Genomic DNA, 9,340 nt, shown 5'->3' with positions numbered 1-9,340 from the left:
TGATTAGTATGTAACTAGCACATTGTTAACATGATTACCAATTTAATAACATGTTTTTAGCATGATTAGCATGTTACTAGCATGTTGTTAACATGTTTCTAGTATGATTAGTATGTAACTAGCACGTTGTTAACATGATTACCAAGTTATTAGCATGTTGTTAGCATGATTAGCAAGTTACTGGCATGTTTCTAACATGATTAGCATGTTGCTAGCATGATTAACAAGTTACTAGCATGTTGTTAACATGATTGGCTTGTCGCTACCATGTTACTAGCATGTTTCTAGCACAATTAACAAGTTACTAGCATGTTGCTAACATGTTTCTAACATGGTTATCATGCTGCTAGCATGATTGGCAAGTTACTAGCATGTTGCTAGCATGATTACCATGTTGCTAGCATGTTTCTAACATGGTTATCATGCTGCTAGCATGATTAGCAAGTTACTAGCATGTTGTTAGCATGATTAGCATGTTACTAGCATGTTGTTAACATGTTTCTAACATGGTTATCATGCTGCTAGCATGATTACCATGTTACTAGCATGTTGTTAACATGTTTGTAGTGTGATTAGTATGTAACTAGCACGTTGTTAACATGATTACCAAGTTACTAGCATGTTGTTAGCATGATAAATCAAATGACTAGCATGTTGCTAACATGATTAGTATGTTGTAAGCATGTTTCTAACATGATTAGCATATTACTAGCATGTTGCTAACACGATTAGCATGTTACTAACATGTTTCTAACATGATTAGCATGTTGCTAACAAAATTAGCATGTTACTAGCATGTTGCTAGCATGATTTAGATAGCTAGACAGATTAGAAATATTAGAGTGGAAGCTTAAATGAGTCTAAATGGATTAGAAATAGTACATAGAAGGGAAGCTTGATTGAGCCTTAAGGGATTCTGGGAGTTTTGTCAGTTGGAGTTTGAAGAGTGTTGGCTCATTTGAACATTCTGTCAATGTAAGTCTATGGGATTTTTGGTGGTTTTGATAGTCTGGTTCACGAAAACTGAAAGCCGGATCAGTCTGAAAAGATACAGCACACCAAGTCAGACCAGTCTGAAGGTCTGGGCCAAGTTTGGTGGTTCTAGCTTGAAAGCTCTAGGAGGACAGATACCGAAATTTGGCTCAGAAGAAGAATAATAATAATAATCTTAAATAGTAGATCAGTAAATTGGCTTTCTCAAGCCAACTTAATAAGTAAACAAAGACAAAACTACAGCAGTAGTACTATAAACGAAAATAAACTAAATTATTAGCATCACTCAAAATACTCTATTCTAAAGGACATCATTATTATCTACTGTAAAGTTATAGTAGTGATTTAGCAAACAAATGTTATAAAAGATCGTTTTGTAATGCGTTCAGAGGGAGCTAGGGCAGATAACAACACAACCCTTATGAAAATTAAAACCAAAATCCATGGTTACTAGAGTTATACCATGATAACCACAAATGAACCATGGTTTTATTACACTAACCATAGTCTAACCATGAGATGTGTAGTAAAACTATGGTAGTAAATTAAAACAGATTGTAATCAATCCGCCAAAAAAACAAAAAACAAAACAAAAACATGGTTACTATGTTTTTACTGTAATAAACCATGGTTAATTTTGGTAAGAGAAAAATATGACTCATGATAATGCAAAAACATGTTCCGTATTAGGATTTTTCTGTAAAGATATTATCATGATGTAATCATTATTATACTAATTTTGAAATTTAAGCAATTTAGAAAATATAGTTTTCTTAAATCTATAGTATTTAAGCCTTTTTAAGATAAAACAAGAACACCTGGCCATAATATGATACTTTAAATTAAACTTAAATAAAATTGTTACTGCAAACAGAAATAATGAGGTGGTTGGTTTGCAACAAGGTGGAGACAGTTCTGCTCAAGAAGGTTTCTTGTCAAGGTACAAGAAAGTTAGTGAAAAAAGCAAACACAAATGAAGTGAGAAGCAGAGAGATCTCATGGAAAATGAGGAGACTGAAAAGGAAAATTGAAGTTCAAGAGAGAGCCTTTTTCTTATTTTGCACGGCCCCAGCCTAAGGTTTTAAACATTTATTTAAATGTGATGGTCAAACAAAAAAAAGGTTGTCCATGGTTTCAGAATTTGTTGTGGGTGTATGGGATGGCCTGGATGAGTCTGAGATTTCCCAGCCTGAATTTTTTTTCCCAGTCCGGCCCTGTTCTACATGGTGGTTGTTCAGCCTTAAAGGGGTCATCGGATGCCCATTTTCCACAAGTTGATATGATTCTTTAGGGTCTTAATGAAAAGTCTCTATTATACTTTGATTATGAATTCTCAGTGGTGTTGTAAAACAACACCCTTTTTACCTTGTCAAAATGAGCTCTGCAAAAATGATCTCATTCTAAGGGGTTGTTCCTTTAAATGCAAATGAGCTCTGCTCACCCCGCCCCTCTCTTCTTTCTGTGGAATGACGATCTTGTTTACTTTAGGCGCGTTTAGCCATTAAACTTCCTAACTATCACGTTATAAGGAAAGGCGATCGCAAAGATTCATAAAAAAACGCTTATACACACTTCTGCTGTAAGTGAAGCTGGATCACAAGCTGGATTCGTGCGAACATAGACAGATATATGTAGATCGGGAGGCGTATTCCATTCACAAACAAATGTAATCCACTGCATCTTCAGCAGCTCAGATGTCGGGAGTAAATGACGACCACTATGTTCATTATTACATCCAGCAACACAACACCTCAATCGTTCAAATGGAGATATTCTTGTCTAACTTACATCCCTGCTCCAGCATCGAAACAAAGAAAGTTACTGGCCTGTGACAGCTGGTCTAAGGTAAGAGCTCATGTCAATCAACTATCGAGGGAGCGGCCTCTGTGGGTGTGACGGCACACCGTCAGGCATCTGAGAACAGCTCGATTTGAAAAAGGGGATATTATTTTTACAGATTAATTAAAAACCACTGCATGAATTTGTATCATTATAGGGTAGATGTGTACATACACTGCCAACACACATTAATGTTCAAACAACATTAAAAAAGTGAAATTTACATCCGATGACCCCTTTAATACATTCATTAGCTAACAAATTTTAAAAGTTATTTTGTATTAATGTATTAATTTTGTGGTAATTGTTGTATTATTTTTACTTAAGTGCATGTTTGAGCCCATACTTCTTTACTTTAACTTAAGTAAAAAAGTGTAGTCAGTACTTCTAATTTTTAAACATGAGTATCTGTACTTCTGCTTGAGTGAAGGATGTGTGTACTTTTGCCATCTCTGTTGAGTACTAGTACTTATTCTTTAGCTATTAGTGCTTATTCTTTAGATACTAACCTTTTAAAATATACTAGTTCTTATTCATTAGATTCCAGTTCTTATTTATTAGATACTAGTACTCATTCATTAGATACTGGTACTTAGTACTAGATAATAGTACTCATTCATTAGAGACCAGTATCTATTAAATAGACACTTGTACGTTTACTTATTACATACTAGTACTTACTTATTAGATACTAGTACTCATTCATTAGATACTTATATCTATTGTATCTATTACACAAGTACTTTTTATTAGATACTAGTACTCATTCATTAGATACTGGTACTTAGTACTAGATAATAGTACTTATTCTTTAGATACTGGTACTTAGTATTAGATAATAGTACTTATTCTTTAGATACTGGTACTGAGTATTAGATAATAGTACTCATTCATTAGAGACCAGTATCTATTAAATAGACACTTGTACGTTTACTTATTACATACTAGTACTTACTTATTAGATACTAGTACTTATTCATTAGATACTTGTATCTATTGTATCTATTACACTAGTACTTTTTTATTAGATACTAGTACTCATTCATTAGATACTTGTACTTATTTATTATATACTAAAACTTATTCATTAGATACTTGTACATATTTAATAGATACTAGTACTTACTCATGAGATACTGGTACTTATTATTAGATATTAGTATTTATTCATTTGAAACTAGTACTTATTATTGGATACTAGTACTTATTTATGAGACACTGGTACTTATTATTAGATATTAGTATTCATTAGAAACTAGTACTTATTCATTATTCAGTCATTACATACTAGTACTTATCGATTAGCTACTCATACTTATTCAGTAGATACTAGTACAAATTAATTAGATACTAATACTTATTTGAAATGTTACTAGTAAGATTTTTTGTTTTACTAGTAAAATTTTTCACTGAACTCTACTGTGGCCATTCGGACTACTCATAACATAAGATGAGTAAAAAGCAGATCTGACTAGTAAGATAAGAATTGTTAGTAATAATTCTGAAAGATACTAGTGTCTAATAAATACATACTAGTACCTAAGAATAACTACTAGTATCTGTTAATAGTTACTAGTATCTATGGAATAAGTACCAGTACCCAATAAATAAGTACTAGTATCTAGTAGTAACTAGTCACTATAGCAATAATTACTAGTCAGAAATTAATAGATGATATCAAAAACAGAGTGACTACTACTATAAGTTAATTTGGAGATATCTTCAACCTCATAAAGAACTAAACTGTGTAACTTGTAGCTTAAGAATAAGCACTGGTAGCTAAGGAATAAGTAATAATACTTAGTGGAAAAGATTATATCTAGTATCAAAAAAAGAAGTATTAGCAGCGTAAAAATTTGTATGGCCTATAGATTAAACGTTAAAATGGCTTGCCATAGTTTTTAAATTGTAATAAATAAATTCTTAGCTGGATTTAAATAAAAAAGGCTCAACCAAACCAAACCATTTTGATCACCACTGACTTCAACTGTAAGTAAATAAGTAAATAAATAACATTTTTCAAAATATCTTTTTAAGTTCTATGACATGAGGGAAAGTAAATGATGACAGTAATAATCATTAATGTTTATTCCGATTTAAAAGGTAAGATTAAAGATCTGAGCAAATTCTAAATGTTCTATTATATCTTCTCAGTGGTTTTCTTTCACAGACCCTGAACAGACCCATTGCTGAAAGCTCTAAACGGGTTAAAACCTTATATTTAATATTTTTTTCTAGTCAAAATTCTCAAATATTTGTTTTAATGTACTTTTTCTGTTATACTTAACGTGATATAACATGAAATGTTAAATAAAAATACATAAAGAATATATAAATTGATTCAAATAAATTTTGAAATTAATTACGATTTTAATTTTATTTATAGCTTATACGTTACTGGAAAATCAGAACGTTTTAGTAACGTTACTGTTTAAAAAAAGGACCTCATGAAGTTGCTTGAGAGAGTGAATGCTGTGCAAATATTTATAAAACGTGGAAATTATTTATAACGAATAATAAGTATGTGTGTCCAACTTTGATTGGTTGTGCAGACTGAGGAAACCAGTTTAAGTAATTTCACTCAGGCACTTTCTCGGTCGCCTACGCTGGGTCCTTCTTTCCTCCTGCAGGACTTTTCTGGTTGAGTGTCCACGTGGAGATGATCAAGTGAAAATGAGTGTCATCATCCGCTCTTAAAGTGGCATAGACGGGCTCATTGTGTAGCATGTGGGTAGGTAGTAAATGTTATTTATATATGAGCGTGTTTTATTTTAAATATTGACTTTTAGTGGTATGATTATGATAAGGAAGCATTCCGTGTGTGAAATAGCCTGTTGAATGTTGTACAGTCGTCGCACTTAAAACATTACATGTTTATTTTAGTGACTCGTCAGCTGAGATGTGCAAATAAATCTTACTGTTGTCTCATTTAAAACGGTTTATGGGTGATTCTTGAACAGCTGTAAATATCCAATTAAATATGTAGTTGAACGTCCCTCGTCTTTGTATTTTAATGATTATTTTTGCCCTCGTGGTTCCATCACTCATTTTTTTTGCAAGTGCAGTTAATAATTTGTTTTTTGATGTTTTTTTTCCAGCATTAACATGAAAGCAGCAGGAAATGGCTGATGTACCATGTCACATGGTGACACCATGAGGCCCAGGAGCAACTGTGTGCTTTTGAACTCCAGGTGTGAATTTGCATTTTAGATTACTCCAACTGAGTAGTTTCAAAAAAATTCAACAGCTTACTGTACTGTAAAGTGAAGCTAGCTCCATTAGAATGCAATTTATACTTAATCTGTGCAGATGTGCAGTTCTGTCTTGCCTTTGTGTTGCCCATTCATTTTCTATTAGATGAATGTGGTGTCAACTAAGGCGCACAATAAATCTTGAAATAGCCAAATTTATGAGAGAACACTCTAATTGTTTTTCTTGCTTGTGCTATGACAAGAACAGCATTCACAATAAGCTATATTCATGACCTGATCTTTAGTGTGCATGGTTTAATAATCATATTCTGTCATTTCAGGTGAGCAGACCTGCAGTAAAATACTGCAACAGCAACATGGGCAGGGTTACATGACACTTGGTATGCATCTATGAACATTTTCCTTTCTCTTAATTGGTTAAAAAGAAGCCAATCATGCCTTAAAGTGTTGCCTGTTCATTGCTGTACAGATGAATGTGGTGTCAACTAGGGCAGACATTAATACATAAGGTGGCTGAAGAAAGGTGTTTACATTTATGCCTTTCAAAAGTTTCATGTCATGGACATTAACTTTTAAAACAATTGATAAATTATACACCATGATAAGGTAATCTATAAAAATGCACATCTTAATGCTAACTGCATTTCATCCTGTCTATTATAAAGGGTTTATATTCACCAAGGAGTGATCCTTTCAAGTGGAGGTAAATTACCCAGCATTCAAGGACTAGTGGTGTGTGAGGTGAGTTTTGCTAACACTGGCTCGCATTGAGTGCTTTTTAATGATTTGTATGGTGAAAAGTGTTGTGTAAAGAAATTTGAGTTAAATTAAGGCTGGCCGCTGTTTGATAGAACTGTGCACATTGCTAGATTTATATGTTCATGCTGCTTCTAAGTGTTTCTGTGGCTTAATTTTTATTTATTTATTTTTTTTTGTTCTCTTCCAGATGGTGTTTTCTGCAAATGTGAATCTTATAAATAAAACCTTCTGGTTAACAGTGTCTTTTGTATGTGGATGTTTTATGTTCTCTTGAAAGTGTTTTAATATTTTGTGGTAAACGGTATAAAAAGGATCTTTTCAACTTTCAAATTCCACATGTTGGACCAAGTTGTGCCACTTTTTTTTTCTTTTTCTTAAATTGTCCTGTAGGGCAAGAGGAAATGAGTAAGAAAAATCGTGAAGAAAACAAAGTGTTCAGTTCAGACAACTTGCTTGCATTAGGGAATTATTTGTGGCATCATATGGTGCCAAAACAATTTGCATTTGAAATGCAAACAATTGAGCTATATTATTAATATTATTTTCTCACATATTCATAAGATTTAATGTTATAACTTTTAATTGTAGTGAAAAGGTTTTCAACATTGTTTTATTTTTATAAATATAAAGCTTTTAAAAAAAAGTTATTGTAGTCTTTAGTGGACTGAACAAGACATTAGTCCACATTTCAACCATTAAGGTTTCTGAGAAATATGAAATGTTGCCTGTTTTGCAGTTGATATTAACTGAGCCACTGACACACTTTACCCATTGCTGCTATTAATAATGAAAATTATTCATTAAATACTTCATGGCTAATGTTTAGCCAATACAATGTTATCTTTTGTGCACTGGCAATTCACCAACATACACCTTGTAGAATCTGCAAAATGTTAATTATTTTACCAAAATAAGTGGGATCATACAAAATGCATGTTATTGTTTTAGTACTGACCTGAATAAGATATTTCACATAAAAGATGTTTACATATAGTCCACAAGAGAAAACAAATAGTTGAATTTCCAAAAGTGACCCTGTTCAAAAGTTTACAAACACTTGATTCTTAATACTGTGTTGTTACCTAAATGTTTTTTTTTGTTGTTTTGTTTAGTGATAGCTGTTCGTGAGTCCCTTGTTTGTCCTGAACAGTTAAACTGCTGCTGTTCTTCAGAAAAATCCTTCAAGTCCCACAAATTCTTTTTTTTTTTTAGCATTTTTGTGTATTTGAACACTTTCCAACAATGAGTGTATGATTTTGAGATTCATCTTTTCACACTGAGGACAACTGAGGGACTCATATGCAACTATTACAGAAGGTTCAAACACTCACTGATGCTCCAGAAGGAAAAACGATGCATTAAGAGCCAGGGGTGTAAACTTTTGAACAGAATGAAGATGTGTAGATTTTTCTTACTTTTCCTAAATATCATATATATATATTTTTTCCATTTAGTACTGCCCTTCAGGAACTAAAGTAGATACTTGCATGTTTCCTAGAAGACAAAATAAGTTACATTTACTCTGATCTTCAAATTCAAAAAGTTTACACCCCTGGCTCTTAATGCATCATGTGGCTGAAAAACCAAAGAACTTGTGAGACCTGAAGGATTTTTCTGAAGAACAGCGGGCAGTATAACTGTTCAGGACAAACAAGGGACTCAAGAACAAATATCACTTAAAAAAAATACACACACACAACTGTGGATCATTTAGGTAACAACACAGTATTAAGAATCAAACGTATCTAAACTTTCGAACAGGGTCATTTCTTGTGGACTATAAACGTCTTTTATGTAAAATATCTTATTCAGGTCAGTACTAGATAAAAAAATAACATGCATTTTATGTGATCCCTCTTATTTTGGTAAAATAAATAACATTTTGCAGATTCTGCGAGGTGTACGTGTACTGTTGACCTCAACTGTACGTAGTGGAGACACACAAATGTGCATTTACTTCAGTCATTTTTCTTGCTACAGAAATTTTTCTCATGTGCACATCTCAAATAGCCATGACCTTTTCAATATATGGTCACCTGACAAACATTCAGCAGTTTCTTAGATTATAGGGTTGCACATCACAGGTATGAATAAAAAAAGTTTTTTGTACACCTGAAGAACATGAAGAGAAATACACTGAAGCATAGTATGTATACACTGTATGAATTATTAAGGACATTCTGGGTGTTCATATGAGCATTTGAAGTGACTAATGACTATGAGCACCTCATTGTCTAAACCTAGAGCATTCCCTGGTGTTATCATCATGTGACTCGACAGTGTATGATACAGAAGACAGATCTGCCTGCAAACCACAGCAATTATAAACCAGGTCAAGTGATTGTATTGTCTCTAATTTTATCTAACCTACTTTAATGTGAACTACATACACAGGTTGAGTTTTAGCAAGAGATAAAAATGTTTTCATTAGATGTGGTAGATTTTACAGATCTGTACCTAAAACATTTTTTAATGAAAGAAGAGAGAATAAGACAAAATTCTAGCGTTATTTTTTGTTGTTTGTTTTTTAAACTAAA

General features: G+C 32.7%; 1 long non-coding RNA gene and 2 other non-coding genes across 3 annotated transcripts; all 3 read left to right on the top strand.

Annotated features, from left to right (window-relative positions):
* Positions 1–5,404: 5,404 nt before the first annotated feature.
* On the top strand, positions 5,405–7,044 carry LOC127182506 (uncharacterized). The gene is made up of 5 exons (XR_007829920.1): positions 5,405–5,563; positions 5,931–6,023; positions 6,365–6,424; positions 6,710–6,785; positions 6,991–7,044. It is a non-coding gene; the product is annotated as an uncharacterized LOC127182506 (long non-coding RNA).
* LOC127155228 (small nucleolar RNA SNORA13) lies at positions 6,158–6,293 on the top strand. Its single transcript, XR_007825554.1, has one exon. It is a non-coding gene; the product is annotated as a small nucleolar RNA SNORA13 (small nucleolar RNA).
* Positions 6,480–6,612, top strand: LOC127155234 (small nucleolar RNA SNORA13). Its single transcript, XR_007825555.1, has one exon. It is a non-coding gene; the product is annotated as a small nucleolar RNA SNORA13 (small nucleolar RNA).
* Positions 7,045–9,340: the final 2,296 nt, after the last annotated feature.

Source organism: Labeo rohita, chromosome 2, assembly GCF_022985175.1.
Source record: "Labeo rohita strain BAU-BD-2019 chromosome 2, IGBB_LRoh.1.0, whole genome shotgun sequence".
In the NCBI taxonomy this organism is placed as follows: Eukaryota; Metazoa; Chordata; class Actinopteri; order Cypriniformes; family Cyprinidae; genus Labeo; species Labeo rohita.
This window is presented reverse-complemented; position numbering and strand designations above follow the sequence as displayed.